The sequence below is a fragment of the Mustela lutreola genome, chromosome 16, assembly GCF_030435805.1.
Source record: "Mustela lutreola isolate mMusLut2 chromosome 16, mMusLut2.pri, whole genome shotgun sequence".
In the NCBI taxonomy this organism is placed as follows: domain Eukaryota; kingdom Metazoa; phylum Chordata; class Mammalia; order Carnivora; family Mustelidae; genus Mustela; species Mustela lutreola.
In genome coordinates, this window is record NC_081305.1 from 35,282,742 (window position 1) to 35,300,073 (window position 17,332).

The window sequence follows — 17,332 nt, forward strand, 5'->3', positions numbered from 1 at the left end:
CCTACCACACTGGCTCTGGTTCCAGTCTCCTGCTTCTAGGCCTCTGCTCCCAGTAAACTGTAGATTCTCTGTATCCATCCCATCTCTCCAGTTTTCAGGGTAGTGGTTTGCCCTGTGACAGTTCTCTGAATCTAAGGAGAGTTGCTTTTTACTTTCTTCAGCTTTTTTTTGTTGCTTTTGTGAGGACAAGAGTCACAACTTAAAGATCATTACATGTCAGACCAGAAACTCTCCTTGCATTTTTATCAGTATCACTTTATTTTTATTTCTTACAGCTTTATTGCAGTATAATTAACATGCAATAAACTATGCATAATAAATATATTCAGTTTGATGTTATTATGTATATATATTATGTATATGTATACATATATACACTATGTATATTTAAATGAATATATATAAAAATGCCAATATAATATATATCATATTAAAAATGTGATATATATGATGTATAAAAATTATTAAAAAAATTTTTGTGCCCATTGGCTATCCATCGTTCTCACCTTCCCTGACCCTTCTTCCCTATCCCACTTTTTCTGAGTCCTCACTAATCGGTTCTCTGTTGCTTTATTTTAAAAGTTATTTCTGTCCATGATACTTCATGGCTTTTATCAACATATCTCCCTCTGTGTCATTTATTGCTTGTAACCTTGACATCTTTTTGCCTTTTTAAAATTTTAAATATCTATAAAAGTATAGATTAATATAATAAAACTCCTTGTGCCCATATTACCACCCAGTTTCAACGCCATCATATGTCCCCACCTAATAATTCCATTCACAGCCTGCCCCCTTAGGTTATTTTAAGGCAAATCCATCGTATCCTATATTCTGTAAATACTTCCATGTGTATCTCTAAGATAAGTACTTTACATATTACACCAGAAACTCCCATTTTTTCTAAAAACTATTTCATATCCTTTCCAGTCTCCTCTTACATCTATCCCCAACTTCCAGTTCTCAATAATTGACCTTGCTTCCTACTTCAAAGGGAAAATAAGAATATAAAATCAGAATCTCTTCAACTATCTTAAGTAACTTTGGGAAAGTTATTTAACTCTTGTTAAGCCTCATTCTCCACATCTATGTAATGGGGAAACCAATTATACCCATTTATGTTAGCTTCCTATTGCTGCTGTAACAAATTATCATAAACTTAGCGGATTAAAACAGCACAAATATATTCTTTTACAGTTCTGGAGGTCAGAAGCCCAAATACACTTCCCTGAGCAGGACTCCTTTTGGAAGCTTTAAGGGGAATCCATTCCCTTGCCTTTCACTTCTCAAGACCACCTACATTCCTTGTCTCATGGTCTTTCTATCCATCTCCAAATCCAGCCATATAGTATCTTCAGATCACTGACCCTAACCCATCCTGCTTTCCTTATTCACTTATAAGGACCCTAAGTGATTACATTGGGCCCACCTGGATAATCAAAGATAATCTCTCCATCTCAAGATCCTTGATCACGTGTGCTAACTTCAGCAGCATACTAAAGTTAGAATGATACAGGGAAAATTAACACGACTCCAGAGCAAGGGTGACATGCAAATTCGTGAAGCCTTCCTCATTCTTTTTGTTTGTTTGTTTGTTTGTTTAAGATTTTATTTATTTATTTATTAGCAAGAGAGGGAACACAAGCAGAGGGAGTGGAATAGAGAAAAAAGGCTTCCCGCTGAGCGGAGAACGCAGTGGTGGGCTCCATCCTAGGACCCTGGGATCATGACCCAAGCCAAAGGCAGCCGCTTAATGACTCAGCCACCCAGGCACCGCGGATATTCTTAAGAGAAAAAAAAAAAAAAAATCCTTAATCACATCTGCACATTCCCTTTTGCAACATAAGGTTATCAGCAGGTTTTGGGAATTAGGATGTGAACATCTTCAGAGGACCATTATTTTTCCTGCCACACTCCCTCCTAACCGTTTTGGTTCTGTTTGTTTGTTTGTTTTTAAGATCGATTGATTGTTTTGACAGAAAGAGAGCAAGAGAGGAAACAAAAGCAGGGGGAGTAGTAGATGGAGAAACAGGATTTCCGCTGAGCAGGGAGCCCTATGTGGGGCTCCATCCCAGGACCCTGAGATCATGACCTGAACCAAACGCAGATGCTTAATGACAGAGCTGCCCAGGTGCCCTGCACTGATTTTTATTAAGAGATTTTATGTAGGCAAATCATAATAGAGACCTAATATACAATAAGTACTCAAAATTTGTATCTGCTATTATTTGTCAATGGTAGATGGTTATTTCTCTGCCTGTATAATGTGCCTGTATTAGTAAGGATAGTGAGTTCCAAATATTTGAGAGATACTGGTATTCTGTTTGCCTTCAAGACTAGTGGCCCACTTCACTTTTTGACTTTCTCTTATCATGTAAGTATATATGTCACAAGTTTATGAAATATGGGTGTGAAAGATATCAATATTTTTAGTGAAATCTACCATAAGCATCTACAAATCTATTTCCTAATTTATGTCTTTAAATACCAAAGTAACTTTTTGAGTCGTTTATCCTCAGTATAACATATAGTCTGTTAGTGGAGATTATAAAGCTTCTTTCTCTTGTCAACCTGCTAACTTTTTTACCCAAAGCCTGGTGGTAACTATTCCACTTTAAAGATTATGAGTCTATAGGCATATGAATACATATGAATACTCTCCCATTGAACAAAAGATTTGGAAATATTCCTTTAATCCTCTCTATATAAAAATAATCTATGCATATTCCTTTTCAGTAGCTCCATGAGGGCAGTGGGAGGATCTGTTTTGCCTGCCACTGTGTCCTAGAACATTAGCACAGGGCCTTGTACTTAACAATGTCAGTTGTCTCCTATAGCGCTAAATGTAATCCCTTTATCCACACCCTTCCCTTTTGCTGTTTCTTTTTGCTTAAATGTACCATTTATGCTGTGGGTCCCACATCCTTCTCAGGGACCTCATTCCATTGTTTATTCTACCTGGCCTGTGTACTCAAACCTCTGCCTCTCTGTTGTTGCCTTCCCTTCAGCACTTAAGGAGTGCCCAAATCTCTTTTATCCATAACAGCATATATGGATACCTTCTAAAACCCATATCCTCTCCAGCTACCACCCAACCTGTTTTTCTCTTCCCAGCCAAACTTAAGGCATCCACCACTGGATCTCTCCAGTTACTTATTTCCATATCTTTCACCCACTGTTGTAATCTAGCATTTGACCTGCATTTGATTCTCCTGACACTCCACTTTTCTTGGCTTCCTTTACATTCATCCTTCCTAGCTCCCCTTCACCTCTCTCGCCATTCTCCGGGTTCCTTTATGGACATTTCCTCTGCCCACCCTTTTTTTTTCCTTCTGTCTCATTTAATACCCTGACAATCATAACATTTCCCAATGTTATACATGAAGTAACCAAGGCACAGGGATAATACATATATTGTCCAAGATCACACAGTTCTGACAGTTGTCATGGCTAAACCCACCACATCTGCATTCAAGCAAGTAAGAAGGAAGAAGGAAACAAAGGTATGATTTTCAGGAAATTTCTTAAATTTTATACATGAAATTCTACCTTTTATCTCATTGTCCGCCCACCTTTTAAATATTGATGCTTCTCGGGCTTCCATCCTAAGTTCTCTTCTCACTCTACATTTTACTCTTTAAGTTTTCTCAACCTCTCCCCTGTTTGGTGTTTTTTGTTCTGATTTGGCGGGTTTTGTTGTTGTTGTTGTTGTTGTTGTTGTTGTTTTGCCATTTGGATACTGATTACTTCTAGCCATCTGTCCTGAGCTTCAGACCTTTATGTATAAGTGTCTTACAGAAACGCAGTCCACTTTCCATGTTCCCTGTTTTTGTTACTGTTTCCTTTCCCTTACCCTCCAGATCTACTAGATTATTATTCTCCCTTCTGTCTATCTCACCATCATTTATTCCAGGCCACCATCCTTTCTTGCCTGACAGTTGGAGTTATCTGAGCCATCCTTCAAAAAGATACCACAGTGGTCTTTTTAAAAAAATAAAAACCTTCAGTAGCTTCTCTTTGTCCTTGAGAAATGGTCCATACCTAGTTTGTTGAGACAGAGCTTTTGTTTATCTCTTCAGGCTTACCCCATGCCATTCCTTCTCACACCCACTCCCAACTCTGTCAGCCACACAGAACTACTGTGTTCTGCCATGCTGTCTCATCTCCAGCCTCTTGCATGTTATTTCTCTACCCCGAATCCTCCTCTTCTCCACCTTCTCCTAGATTCCTTCCTATGACCTTCAGGTCAGCTTTCAGCCAGTATTTCCTCTGATTCCCCAGCTCCCCAGTGATACAGGATTGGACACATCTGTTGTTTCTTAGTATAGTCCTGCTACTTACCACTTCTACTCTGTAAGTTGGTGAATTATCTGAGTTTAGTTCTTGAAGAAGGGAGACTGGGTCTTGTTTATATTCTGTCCTTACTCCCCAGCACATTGGCCTGACCCATAGTAGCACAATAAAATATTTATGTATGAATAAATGAGCTTTTCCTAAATTTTGGTTTCCGTTTTTTAATAAGCCTTCATTGATAAATTTACTATACCACCTCTTAACCACAATCACATATTCATTGTTAAGTTTGAACATTTGGAGAATAAATTACAAGCTATTCACAAGAGAAATACGTTCTGTAAAGGCCTGATATAAAGGGAAAACGTCCCTTATTTATGTGCTCAGAGATACCTCATTATGAGACACAGATGTTCCAATTGATACTACAAACAGATTGATAATATATGTAGCAGAACAAGATGTTTTTAACTTTTTTTCATCTTTTCAGTCAAAAATATTCTCAGGTTTTTATTTGTTCTATGCAGGACTAGTCTGAGAAAGTATAAGCCAAGTATGTTTCTCTTTTGCCTTTATTTTGACTAAGTGAGTTATCTGAATTGGTACTGTTTCACCTCCTCACCTTTAAAAGACACCAGCCTTTGCTATAACAAATATTTAGTGATCCCAACAGATTTATTTGATATATTTTGTAAAATATCATTCTACCTTTAATTCTGAGTATTTGCCTTTTTCTTATTACACCTGACAGTGCTGATATCATGTTTCCTATACCAAGGATTTTTTAAAAATGACAAACATTTTCTGCATTTGATGTCTTTTCATAGTTCATAGTCCTTTACAAAGGAAAATACCTTGCAGTTTTAACAGGAAAATAAGCAAATTTTAAGGAAATAATTTTTGAGCTTTGCACAGTGGCAGTATCATAGCCAATGAGGTTTATCTGAGCCGCAATTAATTTATAGAATTTAATGTCTTGAAGAAATGAGTAAGAAACAATACAAAAAATTCAATATTGAACTACATTGGGCAATACAGTTAGTCCTAATGAAGATATCCATGTTTATTAAAAACACAAGGTAAACAAAAAATTGCCTTTGGAAAAAAGATCATAGTCAGCTATTTTTCTAATATTTTAAAATCATAAATTTTAGTGCATAATTAAGCCTAATAATGATTTTATCTAACATAATATGTCTTAAAAGTTCTTCCAGTTTTACCATCCAGAGTCAATGATGTAGAATATAGTTGGTCTCTACTGTAGGAACCAAGAACTTGACACAGATCCTTAGATAATTGGTTACTTGAAACTGACATAAAAACCTAAGATTTGTTTAGGCTACTGAAAAAGATAATCTATGAAGAAAAAAGATATATTCCAACCCTGATTTTATATAAGTCAACAGGCATACCGAGGACACTTAGTTTAAAAGAATCTATATAATACAACACCCAAAGTGCATTGCATCAATATGACACATTCTAGAACAAGAAAAATGAGTATAACTGTCCTCCATTATTCATGCTTCCTATACAAGTTTCCAGAGCCTTCACTGGAAGGGGCTACTACGAGTTAAGTACTCAGAAGCCATGGTTTGTGGTCAGAACTACGTGTACCACACCCTGAGGTGAAACTTCCAGGTCACATTAAAACAGCCAGATTTTTCATTCATTCATTCATTCATTCATTCATTTATTTATTTTGAGAGGAAGTGGGGAGAAGGGCAGAAGAAAATGAAAAGAGAAAATCTTAAGCAGGCTCCTCACCTAGCACGGAGCCTGATGCAGGGCTCAGTCTCAAAACCTGAGATCATGAGATCATGACCTGAGCAAAATCAAAAGTCAGATGCTTAACTGACTGAGCCACCCAGACACCCCAATTTTCAGAAATTACTATGGAGAGTTGATCTGCCTATGTGTGTATGTGGCATAATGCCTTCAATCTTATAATTACAGGCTCTCTAAAACCCTCCCATTCCAATATAAAAAGAAGTTTCAGAATCACTGGGAACTGGGTCATAATCATGAGGTACTTACAAACATCATTCCACACAAAAAAGTTGCCAAGCTGGGAGGAAGGACAAGGTATAAGACATAGAGGACAAATTTTCTTTATGACTGAGGAAGTCATTCATGTATTCAATAAATATTTATTCACTTTTTGCTATGTTCTAGGTGCTAGATGAGACAAAAATCAGGGTCCTCATGGAGATCACAGTCTATATCCAGCAAACCATACTAGTAGAAGGAAACATTTGAGCTGGGGGCGTGGGAGGCTTCACACTGCACAATTCCAGAGGCTACCATTCACATCACAGTCTATGTCAATGGCAACACCTGAAGTGGTAAAATGGGCAACCTGTAGAATCTTCCATGGTGACCATGACTTGAGTCTTAAAGGACTAGGATTTTAGTAGGTATAGAAGCAGAAGGAGAGCAGTCCAGGTAGAGAAAAATAATATGAGCAAGGGTATCAACCATCATTTATTTAGTGCCTACTGTTGACATGAACTCTAGGTCCTGGGGCTACTACGAGTTAAGTTCTTGTGACCTTACCTATAATGTGACATAAAACCACATCACTCCTACATGATCCAGGTTCTGCTATAAAACATGGGCATGTAGCAGTGAACAAATCAAAAATTGTGCCCAAGTTCATGGAATTCACAATCCCAAGACATATGAAGAATTACAAGAATGATGAGCACTTGAAAAGTACCCAGTGTTAGGAGCCCTTATGACTAGGAAAACATACCTAGTTTAGGTAATTAAAAACTGGGGGAATGGGAGAGGAGTGGATGTGGTGAAAGTATGAGAGAGGGGAATGGATTTGGATTATTTAGGAAATCAAATGTCCATAGCAAAAACAAATCGGGAGTGTCTTTGAAGAAAATAGGCACCTAGGAAAAAAAGACATTTAATACATTGTATTCTTGCTAATCCTGCATATTAAGTTTGCATGGGAATGTGTCATAGGGAATGTTGACCTCAGTATGCATTCTGTAGGGGAAAAAAATTGAAAGAGAAAACAGTTCATTTTATAGAAACTCTAATATGCATTCGTTTCATTAAGCAAGAACTCTCTGCACTTAACTAAGATTATTATGCCACTTACCACAGGTTACATTCTCAAAAGTGTATCTGGAAAATTCATTTGAAAATAAAGACCTGCAAAGCATCACCAGATCCACTCCTAGACCTTAACTCAGCCTGTTTCCACCACTTAGAAACCGGGGGGTCGGGGGGATACTAAAACCTACGCCTTTTTCTGTTCAACTCAGGAACTTAGATGTCTCACTGTAAAAAGGAAGAAACTCTCATGAAATGGTAGAGAAGTCCATAATTATTCACTTAATATAGGAAGTTAAAAGAGATTGCTCACTTTATATATTATTAAAAGTATTCCCATGTATAGTAAGTACCTTTTCCTTTCCATGTTTCTGGAAAACAGTCAAAACATTGGAATTTAACAAAAGTTATGTTCAACATAATTGAAAAATTTGCAGACTCCTGGGCTAGAATAATAACAAAAGAAAGTAAAAGATACTTCCATCTTTATCTGATTAGCTAAGTGTTCAGACCAGTTCACCTATACTTTTTAAGCTAGCCCCCTAAATATCCATTTAATCAAATATTTGCCTTTCTGGAGATGTCCCCTCCAAATTTTAAAGAAGTCTTTTGTAACACAGCATAAACTACAGGTTTCTTTCATCTGAAATACTCTGTATTTTTTGCTAAAAGTAAAAGTGCTCCCCTCTTCATGATTATTCTCTTTCTCTGAATTTAAATCACTTGGAAAATAAAATTTGCTTGAAAATTTAATAAAGGTTATTTAATGCTGAAATAATTCATATTTGCTGATATATTCTACTTGCTTCCTTGTCAGGGGAATTCTACTCCCACACATATTCCAACATGATACTACACTTCACTTACATACCTATCTGATAAACAGCCTTAAGTTTGCCCTTAAGTGGAAAAGGTCATACTATTTTATTTTGTAGTTACAGATGAAAAATGAGTATGCTATTGTTATAATAGTGTAAGCCATGTGTAAGCACTTACACAATAAATACTTCCAGATCATACTTTTTGGAGCTAAATAATTTAAAATAAATCTAAGCATTGCAGATTATATCACACAATTCAGAAACCTTAATGATTCCCAACTTGAGTCTCCAACTGCCTTTCAAGTCTGTGAAATTTCAGTTCTCTGAATCCTCATTTTACTAATTTGCAAAGTTTGTATTGGTTAAGAAAGGTGCAGTGCTACTAAAAAATGAAATAAAATAAAATAATAAAGTAATAAAATTCTGCACCACATTCTGAAAGGAATAAGTGTTTCTAACATTAGTTTTTTATGCATCCAACTCAATCAATGGTTTTATTCTCTTGTAGTCAATCAAATACAATCATAAAATAAAAGTTTAGATTACCCTAAATACTCTCACAAGCTGCCAATTTTTATAAGGTATAAAAAGTATAGTCCCAGCAGATCAGGGGTTCTTAATGAGGGGTCACCAAACTCCTGGCATCAGTATATCTGGGAATTTTAAGAAATGCACATTCCCAGGCCTCACCCAGACATATGAAATAAGAACATCTGGGGTGCAGCCAGTGAATCTGTATTTTAACAGTCCCTGCAGGTGATTCCAGTGCTTTCTAAAGCTTAAAAACCACAGCACTGGACTTTTAGAAAAGGGATTTCCTGTAGGCCAACTTTGTCTTACACAGTAATTTGTACACTCAGAAGTAGAATTTCATTTCAAACATACCTTCTTACAAATAAATTATTCATGTAGTTTTAGAATCTTATAATACAGTAAAGAAAACTAGAAGGCAAACTTGATAAATATTTTTTGTTTTAAACAAAATAATTTTGCTCACCAGTCTGGTCAGGTTCTGATGAAATCTCTCTTCCTGGCTTGCCTTGGTCTCATATGGCCTTTCCTAGGTTCAAGCACATGGAGACAGTGTGAGATCAAGCTCTTTGGTGTCTTGAGGGTTCCACTTTCATGAACTGTCTAACCCTAAGTACCTTCCAAATATTATCACTTTAGGAGTTAAGGCTTCAACATACAAATTTTGGGTGGAGACAAACATCCAGTCCATAGCATAATAACAATCTATTTCAGAGGAAGTGTGAGAAAGAAATTAATATGAAACTCACAGATGTGTTAGCATCATTGCTGATTAATATTCCCATAGTTTGGACTCCTTGCAGATTAGCTTTTCAGGTTTTTCATGAAAATTTTAAGATGTATGCATAAATTCTTTTGTGAACTAGAGGGATTATTTCAGAAATTCTTAATCCTTTCAATTGAACATGAACATTTTTAGTACATTTTTTACTAAACATTCATACAAATGCTACATGGCAGTATCTTGGGAAAAAGAAAAAAACTCTGAAACATGTATAACACTATGACATGGAGTAAGACACCAAAAAGACTTATACACAGAGATATTAGTCCTATCATTTCAATTGAGGAAGGCAAAGTCTGGTTTAAATTATTCATTATTCACATAGTAGAAAGCAGTGGTTCTCAAACTTCTTGGTCTGAGATTTTCAGAGTTCTTCTTTGAGTTATGTCTATCAATATTACTCTATTTGAAATTAAAACAAAAACTTAATAGTTCTAATTAATTCATTTTTTAAAAAGATTTTATTTATTTATTTGACAGAGAGAAATCACAAGTAGGCAGAGAGACAGGCAGAGAGAGAGGGGGGAAGCAGACTTCCTGCTGAGCAGAGGCTCGATCCCAGAACCCTGGGATCATGACCTGAGCTGAAGGCAAAGGCTTTATTTAACCCACTGAGCCACCTAGACGCCCCTAATTAATTTATTTTAAAATAAAAATAAACCCATTATAAGTTAACATAACTTGTATTGTATGAAAAAATAACTATTTTCCAAAATAAAAAATTAGTTAAGAGTGGTATTGCTTTAAGATTTTTTCAGATCTCTAATATCTGGCATAATAGTGAGACAGAAGATTCTTTTGTCTCTCTTTGCATTCAGTTTTTTATTGTTTTGGTTGAAATACATGGAAAAAATTTAACCTCTCACAGATGTGTAGTAAAAAACAGGACTATTTCATTTCCTATTCAGATAATTAATACTATACCAAAACTGAACATGTGGCAGTTACTTAAAGGTTACTTGTAATTTGGAATTTGAAACCATTATCAGTGAATTTTCCCTACTGTTCCATTACCCACTGGTTATTTAGTAGTCTGTTATTTAACTTCCACACATTTGTGAACTTATATTTACTGAGGCATGTTTTATGGTCTACTATATGGATCCCCCCTGGAGAACATTCTTTGTGTGCTTGATAAGAATACGCATTTCTGCTGGAGGTGCGTGCAGTGTTCTATATAAGATTAAGTCATCTGTTTCCTTGTTGATCTTCTGCCTCATTGTTCTATACATTAATGAAACTGGTATACTAATAATTATAATCATATCCAACCATTATTGTTGAATTATTTCTTTGTCCCATAAATTCTTTATGTATTTTGGAATTTTATTTTTAGGTGCATTTGTAATTCTTTTTGTGTTTTTGCTTTTGTTTTTTTTTAAGATTTTATTTATTTGACAGAGAGAGAGGGAGAGACCACAAGCAAGCAGAAAGGCAGGCGGCGGGGGGATACAGGCTCCTTGCTGAGCAGAGAGCCCCATGCGGGGCTCGATTTCAGGACTCTAAGACCATGACCTGAGCCAAAGGCAGAGGCTTAACCCACTGAGCCACCCAGGCGCCCCAGCATTTGTAATTCTTACATATTCTTGATTGATTGACCCTTTTATCATTACAGAATGTCCTTTTTGTCTCTAGTAACAATTTTTATCTTAAAGTGTATGTAACAATTTTTGTCTGATATTAGTATGGCCATTCCAGCTCTCATTTGGTTACTATTTTAATGGTATATCGTTTCCATGCTTTTACTTTCAACCTATTTGTTGTCTTTGAATTTAAAGCATATCTTTTATAGAAAGCATATAGTTAAATCATATTGTTCTGTCCATTCTGCTGATTTCTGCCTTGTGACAGCACTGTTTTAATCCATTTACATTTAGTATAATTATTGATAAGGGAGGTTTCTGTCTGCCTTTTTTTTTTTAAGATTTATTTATTTATTTATTCTGTCTGCTATTTTTTTTTCTCTATGTCTTGTGTCTTTTTTTTTTTTTTTTTTTTTTTAGTTTTTTTTTTACTATTTTATTTTATTTTTTTTTTTTTTTATTTTTTATTTTTTATAAACATATATTTTTTATATACATATATTTTTATCCCCAGGTCTGTGAATCACCAGGTTTACACACTTCACAGCACTCACCAAATCACATACCCTCCCCAATGTCCATAATCCCACCCCCTTCTCCCCAACCCCCTCCCCCCGGCAACCCTCAGTTTGTTTTGTGAGATTAAGAGTCACTTATGGTTTGTCTCCCTCCCAATCCCATCTTGTTTCATTTATTCTTCTACCCACTTAAGCCTCCATGTTGCATCACCACTTCCTCATATCAGGGAGATCATATGATAGTTGTCTTTCTCTGCTTGACTTATTTCGCTAAGCATGATACGCTCTAGTTCCATCCACGTTGTTGCAAATGGCAAGATTTCATTTCTTTTGATGGCTGCATAGTATTCCATTGTGTATATATACCACATCTTCTTGATCCATTCATCTGTTGATGGACATCTAGGTTCTTTCCATAGTTTGGCTATTGTGGACATTGCTGCTATAAACATTCGGGTGCATGTGTCCCTTTGGATCACTACATTTGTATCTTTAGGGTAAATACCCAATAGTGCAATTGCTGGGTCATAGGGCAGTTCTATTTTCAACATTTTGAGGAACCTCCATGCTGTTTTCCAGAGTGGCTGCACCAGCTTGCATTCCCACCAACAGTGTAGGAGGGTTCCCCTTTCTCCGCATCCTCGCCAGCATCTGTCATTTCCTGACTTGTTGATTTTAGCCATTCTGACTGGTGTGAGGTGATATCTCATTGTGGTTTTGATTTGTATTTCCCTGATGCCAAGTGATATGGAGCACTTTTTCATGTGTCTGTTGGCCATCTGGATGTCTTCTTTGCAGAAATGTCTGTTCATGTCCTCTGCCCATTTCTTGATTGGATTATTTGTTCTTTGGGTGTTGAGTTTGCTAAGTTCTTTATAGATTCTGGACACTAGTCCTTTATCTGATATGTCGTTTGCAAATATCTTCTCCCATTCTGTCAGTTGTCTTTTGATTTTGTTAACTGTTTCCTTTGCTGTGCAAAAGCTTTTGATCTTGATGAAATCCCAGTAGTTCATTTTTTCCCTTGCTTCCCTTGCCTTTTGCGTTGTTCCTAGGAAGATGTTGCTGCGGCAGAGGTCGAAGAGGTTGCTGCCCGTGTTCTCCTCAAGGATTTTGATGGATTCCTTTCGTACATTGAGGTCCTTCATCCATTTTGAGTCTATTTTTGTGTGTGGTGTAAGGAAATGGTCCAATTTCATTTTTCTGCATGTGGCTGTCCAATTTTCCCAGCACCATTTATTGAAAAGGCTGTCTTTTTTCCATTGGACATTCTTTCCTGCTTTGTCGAAGATTAGTTGACCATAGAGTTGAGGGTCTATTTCTGGGCTCTCTATTCTGTTCCATTGATCTATGTGTCTGTTTTTGTGCCAGTACCATGCTGTCTTGATGATGACAGCTTTGTAATAGAGCTTGAAGTCCGGAATTGTGATGCCACCAACGTTGGCTTTCTTTTTCAATATCCCTTTGGCTATTCGAGGTCTTTTCTGGTTCCATATAAATTTTAGAATTATTTGTTCCATTTCTTTGAAAAAGATGGATGGTACTTTGATAGGAATTGCATTAAATGTGTAGATTGCTTTAGGTAGCATAGACATTTTCACAATATTTATTCTTCCAATCCAGGAGCATGGAACATTTTTCCATTTCTTTGTGTCTTCCTCAATTTCTTTCATGAGTACTTTATAGTTTTCTGAGTATAGATTCTGTGTCTCTTTGGTTAGGTTTATTCCTAGGTATCTTATGGTTTTGGATGCAATTGTAAATGGGATTGACTCCTTAATATCTCTTTCTTCTGTCTTGCTGTTGGTGTAGAGAAATGCAACTGATTTCTGTGCATTGATTTTATATCCTGACACTTTACTGAATTCCTGTATAAGTTCTAGCAGTTTTGGAGTGGAGTCTTTTGGGTTTTCCACATATAGTATCATATCATCTGCGAAGAGTGATAATTTGACTTCTTCTTTGCCGATTTGGATGCCTTTAATTTCCTTTTGTTGTCTGATTGCTGAGGCTAGGACCTCTAGTACGATGTTGAATAGCAGTGGTGATAATGGACATCCCTGCCGTGTTCCTGACCTTAGCGGAAAAGCTTTCAGTTTTTCTCCATTGAGAATGATATTTGCGGTGGGTTTTTCATAGATGGCTTTGATGATATTGAGGTATGTGCCCTCTATCCCTACACTTTGAAGAGTTTTGATCAGGAAGGGATGTTGTACTTTGTCAAATGCTTTTTCAGCATCTATTGAGAGTATCATATGGTTCTTGTTCTTACTTTTATTGATGTGTTGTATCACATTGACTGATTTGCGGATGTTGAACCAACCTTGCAGCCCTGGAATAAATCCCACTTGGTCGTGGTGAATAATCTTTTTAATGTACTGTTGAATCCGATTGGCTAGTATTTTGTTGAGTATTTTCGCATCTGTGTTCATCAAGGATATCGGTCTATAGCTCTCTTTTTTGGTGGGATCCTTGTCTGGTTTTGGGATCAAGGTGATGCTGGCCTCATAAAATGAGTTTGGAAGTTTTCCTTCCATTTCTATTTTTTGGAACAGTTTCAGGAGAATAGGAATTAGTTCTTCTTTAAATGTTTGGTAGAATTCCCCCGGGAAGCCGTCTGGCCCTGGGCTTTTGTTTGTTTGGAGATTTTTAATGACTGTTTCAATCTCCTTACTGGTTATGGGTCTGTTCAGGCTTTCTATTTCTTCATGGTTCAGTTGTGGTAGTTTATATGTTTCTAGGAATGCATCCATTTCTTCCAGATTGTCAAATTTATTGCCGTAGAGTTGCTCATAGTATGTTCTTATAATAGTTTGTATTTCCTTGGTGTTAGTTGTGATCTCTCCTCTTTCATTCATGATTTTATTTATTTGGGTCCTTTCTCTTTTCTTTTTGATAAGTCGGGCCAGGGGTTTATCAATTTTATTAATTCTTTCAAAGAACCAGCTCCTAGTTTCGTTGATTTGTTCTATTGTTTTTTTGGTTTCTATTTCATTGATTTCTGCTCTGATCTTTATGATTTCTCTTCTCCTGCTGGGCTTAGGGTTTCTTTCTTGTTCCTTCTCCAGCTCCTTTAGGTGTAGGGTTAGGTTGTGTACCTGAGACCTTTCTTGTTTCTTGAGAAAGGCTTGTACCGCTATATATTTTCCTCTCAGGACTGCCTTTGTTGTGTCCCACAGATTTTGAACCGTTGTATTTTCATTATCATTTGTTTCCATGATTTTTTTCAATTCTTCTTTAATTTCCCGGTTGACCCATTCATTCTTTAGAAGGATACTGTTTAGTCTCCATGTATTTGGGTTCTTTCCAAACTTCCTTTTGTGGTTGAGTTCTAGCTTTAGAGCATTGTGGTCTGAAAATATGCAGGGAATGATCCCAATCTTTTGATACCGGTTGAGTCCTGATTTAGGACCGAGGATGTGATCTATTCTGGAGAATGTACCATGTGCACTAGAGAAGAATGTGTATTCTGTTGCTTTGGGATGAAATATTCTGAATATATCTGTGATGTCCATCTGGTCCAGTGTGTCATTTAAGGCCTTTATTTCCTTGCTGATCTTTTGCTTGGATGACCTGTCCATTTCAGTGAGGGGAATATTAAAGTCCCCTACTATTATTGTATTGTTGTTGATGTGTTTCTTTGATTTTGTTATTAATTGGTTTATATAGTTGGCTGCTCCCACGTTGGGGGCATAGATATTTAAAATTGTTAAATCTTCTTGTTGGACAGACCCTTTGAGTATGATATAGTGTCCTTCCTCATCTCTTATTACAGTCTTTGGCTTAAAATCTAATTGATCTGATATAAGGATTGCCACTCCTGCTTTCTTCTGATGTCCATTAGCATGGTAAATTCTTTTCCACCCCCTCACTTTAAATCTGGAGGTGTCTTCGGGCTTAAAATGTGTTTCTTGGAGGCAACATATAGATGGGTTTTGTTTTTTTATCCATTCTGATACCCTGTGTCTTTTGACAGGGGCATTTAGCCCATTCACATTCAGGGTAACTATTGAGAGATATGAATTTAGTGCCATTGTATTGCCTGTAAGGTGACTGTTACTGTATATGGTCTCTGTTCCTTTCTGATCTACCACTTGTAGGCTCTCTCTTTGCTTAGAGGACCCCTTTCAATATTTCCTGTAGAGCTGGTTTGGTATTTGCAAATTCTTTCAGTTGTTGTTTGTCCTGGAAGCTTTTAATCTCTCCTTCTATTTTCAATGATAGCCTAGCTGGATATAGTATTCTTGGCTGCATGTTTTTCTCGTTTAGTGCTCTGAAAATATCATGCCAGCTCTTTCTGGCCTGCCAGGTCTCTGTGGATAAGTCAGCTGCCAATCTAATATTTTTACCATTGTATGTTACAGACTTCTTTTCCCGGGCTGCTTTCAGGATTTTCTCTTTGTCATTGAGACTTGTAAATTTTACTATTATGTGACGGGGTGTGGGCCTATTCTTATTTATTTTGAGGGGCATTCTCTGAACCTCCTGAATTTTGATGCTTGTTCCCTTTGCCATATTGGGGAAATTCTCCCCAATAATTCTCTCCAGTATACCTTCTGCTCCCCTCTCACTTTCTTCTTCTTCTGGAATCCCAATTATTCTAATGTTGTTTCGTCTTATGGTGTCACTTATTTCTCGAATTCTCCCCTCGTGGTCCAGTAGCTGTTTGTCCCTCTTTTGATCAGCTTCTTTATTCTCTGTCATTTGGTCTTCTATATCACTAATTCTTTCTTCTGCCTCATTTATCCTAGCAGTGAGAGCCTCCATTTTTGATTGCACCTCATTAATAGCTTTTTTGATTTCAACTTGGTTAGATTTTAGTTCTTTTATTTCTCCAGAAAGGGCTTTTATATCTCTCGAGAGGGTTTCTCTAATATCTTCCATGCCTTTTTCGAGCCCGGCTAGAACCTTGAGAATTGTCATTCTGAACTCTAGATCTGACATATTACCGATGTCTGTATTGATTAGGTCCCTAGCCTTCGGTACTGCCTCTTGTTCTTTTTTTTGTGGTGAATTTTTACGTCTTGTCATTTTGTCCAGATAAGAGTAAATGAAGGGGCAAGTAAAATACTAAAAGGGTGGCAACAACCCCAGGAAAATATGCTTTAGCCAAATTAGAAGAGATCCAAAATCGTGAGTGGGGAGAAAGGGGATAAAAAGAGGTTCAAAAAGGAAGAAAGAAAAAAGAAAAAAAAAAAAAAAAAAAAAAAAAAAAAAGAAAAGAATTTTTTTTTAAAAAAGAAAACACCTAAGAAAAATGTAAAAAAATATATATATATATTAGATAAACTAGTAAAAAATCGTTAAAAAAGAAAAAGGTAACAGTTAAAAAAAAAAAAAAAATTTTACCCGAAGGCGAGAAAAAAAAAAAAAATGAAAAAGAAAAAATTAAATTAACTGCAAGACTAAAAAAAATCACAGGAAAAAAGCCATGAGTTCCGTGCTTGGCTTTCTCCTCCTCTGGAATTCTGCTGCTCTCCTTGGTATTGAAACCGCACTCCTTGGTAGGTGAGCTTGGTCTCGGCTGGATTTCTTGTTGATCTTCTGGGGGAGGGGCCTGTTGTAGTGATTTTCAAGTGTCTTTGCCCCAGGCGGAATTACACCGCCCTTACCCGGGGCCGGGGTGAGTAATCCGCTCGGGTTTGCTTTCAGGAGCTTTTGTTCCCTGAGCGCTTTCCGTAGAGTTCCAGAGGACGGGAATACAAATGGCGGCCTCCTGGTCTCCGGCCCGGA

At 36.7% G+C, this 17,332-nt stretch overlaps 1 protein-coding gene and 1 non-coding gene across 2 annotated transcripts in view; both read left to right on the forward strand.

The window, feature by feature from the left end:
* Positions 1-17,332, forward strand: part of ITFG1 (integrin alpha FG-GAP repeat containing 1) — a 324,431-nt gene that overhangs the window by 249,167 nt on the left and 57,932 nt on the right. The gene's annotated exons all lie outside the window — the stretch shown is intronic.
* LOC131819004 (U6 spliceosomal RNA) lies at positions 1,478-1,579 on the forward strand. Its single transcript, XR_009349011.1, has one exon. It is a non-coding gene; the product is annotated as a U6 spliceosomal RNA (small nuclear RNA).